Source organism: Archocentrus centrarchus, chromosome 12 (genome assembly GCF_007364275.1).
Source record: "Archocentrus centrarchus isolate MPI-CPG fArcCen1 chromosome 12, fArcCen1, whole genome shotgun sequence".
Lineage (NCBI taxonomy): Eukaryota > Metazoa > Chordata > Actinopteri > Cichliformes > Cichlidae > Archocentrus > Archocentrus centrarchus.
In genome coordinates this window covers 7318765-7324841 of record NC_044357.1, presented here as the reverse complement: position 1 = coordinate 7324841, position 6077 = coordinate 7318765, and the positions used below count along the sequence as shown (strand labels likewise).

The following is a 6077-nucleotide window of genomic DNA, read 5'->3' as shown; positions in this document are numbered from 1 at the left end:
TTGATTTCAGCTGAAATAGATAAATGTGTGACTGCTAACCTCGCTATTCATGCTATAGGTCTGCTGGGTTATCTGCTGAGTCTGATTTACATGTTTTAAGTTTTATCTGAGCTGGTGAGTATCAACATAACATCAACATAAAGTTACTGGTGAGATTTCTTTCTGAAATATATCTTAACATGATTAGCTGCTCTTAATACCTACTGACTTAATAATACACAATAGTTTTTAATATTGATTGGTTGATTGATATTTTTTCCCTAATTTTCGCATCATTTTTGCATATTTATATAATAGTATCCAATATAACCACCTTTACAGTCGGTTACTGTTTTTTTAGACTTTTTTTTTCTTTTGCCATGAAGTTACAGTTAAATTTTCTAATTTAATAAAGTCTGCACTGAAACATCTGCAACTTCTTTTTGTTTTTGATATTAAAACAATTACATAATTTTAGGATTTTATTATTTGAGGCTGCTAGTTGGACAGAATCAGAGATGATCTTGAAGCACTGAAGATAGTGATGTCCACCAATCATGCATTTATGCGAAGTATTCAAAGCATCCATCCATCTAATTAAAAAAACAACTTTTGTGCAGAAGTTGAGGAGGTGATCAAGTTTTGCTATTGTGTCTTTAATGTAAAAGAAAAAAATCTGTTCTATTTTATTAAAGCGCCTTCTACCTGTCCATACACTCATTAATTAGAAGCTGTTTATGGGCTGCATAGTTAAAATAAGTAAAAGGTGCCAGTAAATTGGTGAGGAACAGGCTTGTAAAAGACAGGAAGAACATTTGCTTGTCTCTCATCTCAACATGGTGGCAATTTTTCTATTAAATATGTAGTTAGATCAAGTTTCATATTGATTTGTTTACTTTGTCTTGCTCCATTGAGACTTTCATACTATTTTTGCTCCATCCTTCTCTTCTATTGGGATTTTTGCAGCACTTATTGAGTCATTTGCTGTATGAGTCATCCATAAATTGAGCCATATCGCCCCCTCCTGGACTAAGCTCTCAATGAAAAGCAGCACACGTAATGATTTTAACACTGTCCTGGAAGTTTATTTCCACAGCAAAAATAAACGTTTATTATATAATGTTTATGAGAGAGAGAGATAAATAGATACATTAGATAATTAGATAGATAAATAAATTCATATTAACTGCTTTCTGTCATAGCAGTTTTGGATGACTGTTTTATTGTGCCTTGTGAGTCTCACCTCACTATTTCAGCACTGATCTCTGTGCTCTGTCACAGGGGCGGACTGGGGAGAAAAAGTGGCCTGGGAGTTCCTGACAGACTGGCCCACTATATATCTGTATGTGTGTGTGTGTGTGTGTATATACTGTATATGAATCTATACATGGCACGTAGTCAGGGGCGCAGCTATATTCTTTCTGAGGTGTATGCGGACACATTTTGGATGCCCCCCCCATGCTAATTAGCAAGCTAATGCTAACCACTAAAAGTTGCTCCTGCTTGTTAACCGAGTGAAGGGGCCTACACATGTAACCAGAAAGCACATCTAAAGCCTGATCACAGTCTTTGTGAACCTGTAGTTACATTTCTCGAGGTGCATGTCATTTTTCTTGAAGGCCTTTCACAGCTCCACTGGTGCTGAAAACTAATGTTTGACTATGGCTTTCTGAATACAAGTAGGGCTGCAACTATTTTATTAATCAAGTATTGTTTTGATTATTCCATCAATTAATCAAGTAATCAGATAAGAAATGCTTTTTCGTACTAACAATTCATCTACACATTTTAACTTCCGTACTGCAGTTTTTCTCTATGTCAAATGTGTCAGACTCAAGGTCTGCGGGCCACTTCCAGCCCACGATCTAATTTTATACGGCCAGCAAGATGATTTCATATAGCTTGGCCCGCGGATAAATATGCTTCCACCACTTACACTACAAATCCCACAATGCACTGCAACGGCAGCCGGCAAGAACTGTGCGCTAACCCGTTTTCGTATTGCCGATTGATCAGTGATCAGCGGATAAAAACATCGGTCAGCACTTTAGTGACATTTAAGCTGCCTGACTCCCCAAAAATGACCAAACGAAAAGTGGAAAACAGGGATTTTCCAATCAGGTGGGAGGCAAAAGACCTGAACGCTGACATCGGAGGTAAACCATCTGTCTCTTTTCCTCACTCGCGATGCGGGGAAAAGAGCGGATTGGTGGGACAGATACGGAAAAGATGAAGAGGGAGACCTGCACAGGTGAGCTGACAGTGCATCACTGCGTCACACAGCGGGAAACGGTGCGCAGCAAAGTCCTGAACAGTGGCGGCTGGTGCTAAAAAAAACTGAGGGGGGCGCACACAAACAAACAAATGAAAAACAAACAAAACAAATCTTAAAAAATAGCACTATATGAACATGAATTTTGCCCTCCTTTCCTTCTGCCCTGCAAATTTCTCAATTACATTCTTGTTAAAGTCAGTCATCTCTGTGACTAGTCTTTTCTCCATTGACAACATGGCCAATGCATTCAGCCTGTCCTGAGTCATTGAGTTTCTCAGAAAAGTCTTGATTCTTTTCAGAGTTGAAAAGCACCTTTCAGCTTCTGCTGCAGTCATGGGTGTGGTGATGAGGATCTTCAAGAGCGTGACAGTTTCTAAAAAGACTTCTTCTAGATTGTTTTCCATAAACAGCTGGAGTAGGCCCACAGCACCACAACAGGCTTTGAACTCTTCCTTGCTGTAGATGAGAGTAAGATCTGTCTTCAGCTTACCTCGATTGAGCACTGGACAGGCTTTTAAGGTGTTGCTCAGTGCATCTTCAGGAAATGCTGTGTTGTATTGTTCAAATCTGTCCCCCTGCAGGAGTGTGGCACTAACAAGGTGGTTTGTGAAAGAAAAGCGCTCCCTGGTGTGTCCCAGTATGATATCACAGACCTTAAGAGAGAAGGACAAACATGAAGATTATGATTTTATAATCACATTTTTCATTCTAAATATGAAATGTTATTTTGTCCTTTCTATTAAGTCATAGAAAGAGGGAACACATTTTATTTATAAACTTACTGATTTTAATAACATTTGCTGCCATTTTTTAAGGCTGTGTTATGAAATGTGTTACAGCATTTTTGTGGGACAAGATTATACAAAATTCAGTAACCAAATGTTTTATTCCCCATTACCCATAAACTTCAGTACAACTTAAATAATAAAATATCTTGCTGACAAACATTACATCAACATACCTACACAGCATAGACACAACTAAAGGTATTTCTAACTACAACGCACATCTTCCTAATATATTAAATAACACTACTATAAACCAGTGTAACAGTGATTTTCCACAACAACTCACCTCTGCAGCAATCCTTTCATGGTCTTCTACACTGAGTGTCCGACGCTTCTTCACTGGCTGACTACTACCTACACTGCTTTGTCCAACCATGGAGTGGAGAGAATTTCTGCCAAAGAGAAATACTTACAATATTATAATAATGAAGAAGAAGAAGAAGAAGAAGAAGAAGAAGAAGAAGAAGAAGAAGAAGAAGAAGAAAAAGAAAAATCAGCTATTTAAACAATTACCTGATCTTTTGAATGTCCTGCTGGAACTGTTGGATGCTCTCCTGGATACAAAGTGAATCTATGACCTTCTTCTGGAGTTTGGCATAGAGAAGGTCCACATGAGGCATGATATGGTGGAAAAGTTGCAGAAAGAACTTAAAATCCTGATCCTCCAGTAGCATGGCAAATGCTCCAGCCTCTCTGACGGTAATGGGGTCAAAGTCACCAGAGTCTTGTATGCTTTCGAAACAGCGGATGAGGTCCTCTCTGTGCTCAAACACAGTATTGATGGCACGGCTGTGAAAGTTCCATCTGACATTGCTGGATGCTGGTAGTCTGTGGGCCACAACTTTATCAAGAACGCTTGTGCGCTTGGATGATCTGGAAAAAAAGCTGGAAAATCCACTAAGGTTAGAAAAAAAAATTCTAACTTTGGTTATGTGAGAAGTAGCCTGTTGCATTATTAGATTGAGCTGATGAGCATAGCAGTGGATGTAGTGGGCATTTGGGTACACATCTTGTATCTTCTTCTGAACACCTGCAGTGGCACCTCGCATCACGCTGGCTCCATCATATGCCTGACAGATTAGCTTAGCCTTTTGATCCTCAGGAAGAATAGTTGCAAGACGTTCTTTTAGGGCTGTAGCAATGAAATCAGCTGTAGCCGACTGCAGAGGGATAAACTCAAAAAACCTTTCCTGCACAGTGTTTTTGGCATCGATATAGCGTAGTACAAGCACAAGCTGGCACTGCGTAGCAACATCCACAGTCTCGTCTGCCTGGATTGAAAGAAAATCACTGCTCTGTGCTGCTTTGATTATATGCTCCTTCAGAACAGAAAACATACAGTCCAGTAGCTCATTCTGCACAGTTTTCGAAGTTCCCTTAAACACAGTAGCATTCTCAAGGTGCTCTTTTAGTACTCCATCAAGAGAAGCAACAAAATCAACCAACCCACGAAAGATCCCGGGATTTTCAGAGCTCTTACTTTCGTCATGACCACGCAATGCCAGCTCAAAGGCTCCACAAAACTTAACACAGTCTATTATTCTAGAAAGGATGTGCCGATTTTTTGTCACCTCTTCATTGTGCCTTCTAACAGCAATCCTGTAGCCTTCATCTAGCTGTTGAGCAATGCTAAGTTTCCCCCAAAAACTTAGCTTCATTGCATTGTCTAGGTGGCTGCGGCTGTTTACGTGCCGTTTGCATTTTTCTGAAAGATGTTTTAAGTCTCTTACCCCAGTTGTTGTCCACATTGCCTCCGTGCCAGAACTTTGAAATAGCAAACACGGAAAGCAGTAAAAGGCATTGTTTACATCACATCCAGCTAGCCAACTCCGCTTGTCATAAGAAGAGCTGGAAAAAGCCCGCGTGTAGGATCGTACACGATCACTTGCCTGCTGCTGAATTTGTAAATTGGGACGATCCGGTCCAAGCTCCTTTATCCTGTTTTTTTCTTCAAGTGAACGCTTTGTAAAAGCATTTTTTTGTAAAGACAAAACAGAATTTTCTCTCATTTTGAAACTACTCCACTTTGCAAACGTAAACGTGAATCGACCTAACGAACTGCAGCTGCACTAATGAGTCGAATCGGGGATTGTCCAATCACACAATGTTTTAAAAAAAATTAGCCAGTACTGACACTCTACCAGTAATGACACAACAGAATGGGTGTGTCCGGGACGCAGAGCGCTGCGCCCTGTGGAAAACCTTAAATAACCAATTAAAAGTCAGCCTCAGATCACCTGCTTGCCAAAAGTTGATGCGCCTACATACACTCTCATTATAACGGCGCCCTGCACATAGGATAGGAAGTGTGCACAATGTGAGCAATTAAATAGAATTATGTATTTGCTATTTTAATAAATTCTAACATGTCTATTGGACACACAGTATGAATAAATACATTTCTAAGTATTTTGCAGTTCAGAAATCATTTATTATCTAAACAATTTAAAGGGGGCGGCGTCCAAGCACCCCCTACTGGTCAGCCGCCACTGGGCGGTAGACTGCGAGGCTGGTGATGTCTGAATTTCCTCCCCTGGTGTAGTGTGTTCACTCATTTCCAGCTTTGCGTGTGTTGTTCAGGCAGCTATGCTAGCGCACAGTACGGGCGCTCTCAATTCGCACGCGCAGCAGCCTGTACTAAAGCATAAAGAAGTGAACGCGTGGAGCCGAGGCGTTTGATTGTTTTATTTTCCTAAATAGCATACTCAATAACGTCAGCTCGCACATCGTTAACACGGCAATTACGATATTATCATAGACGATATATATCGCACACCCCTAGATATGCCACACTACTCAAGAACCGGACTGAAAATCAGTGGCAACAGGTTTTATGGTGAGATGAATCCAAATGTAAAATTTTTGGTTCAACTCTACTTTATTATGCATGGAAGAGCTCAGGAGAGAGGCACAACAGTAAGTGTCTACAGCCATCTGTAAAGCAGAGTCGGGGTCTGTCATGGTTTGGAGCTGCATTTCAGGGATCTCGTCAAAATTAATGGAATTACGAACACAGAAAAGTACCATCAGATTTT

General features: G+C 40.3%; 1 long non-coding RNA gene across 1 annotated transcript; it reads right to left on the bottom strand.

Annotated features, from left to right (window-relative positions):
• Positions 1–2769: 2769 nt before the first annotated feature.
• LOC115789796 (uncharacterized) lies at positions 2770–3603 on the bottom strand. Its single transcript, XR_004020724.1, has 3 exons — positions 3556–3603; positions 3329–3434; positions 2770–2907 (listed from the first exon to the last, which is right to left on the bottom strand). It is a non-coding gene; the product is annotated as an uncharacterized LOC115789796 (long non-coding RNA).
• Between the last annotated feature and the right edge of the window lie 2474 nt (positions 3604–6077).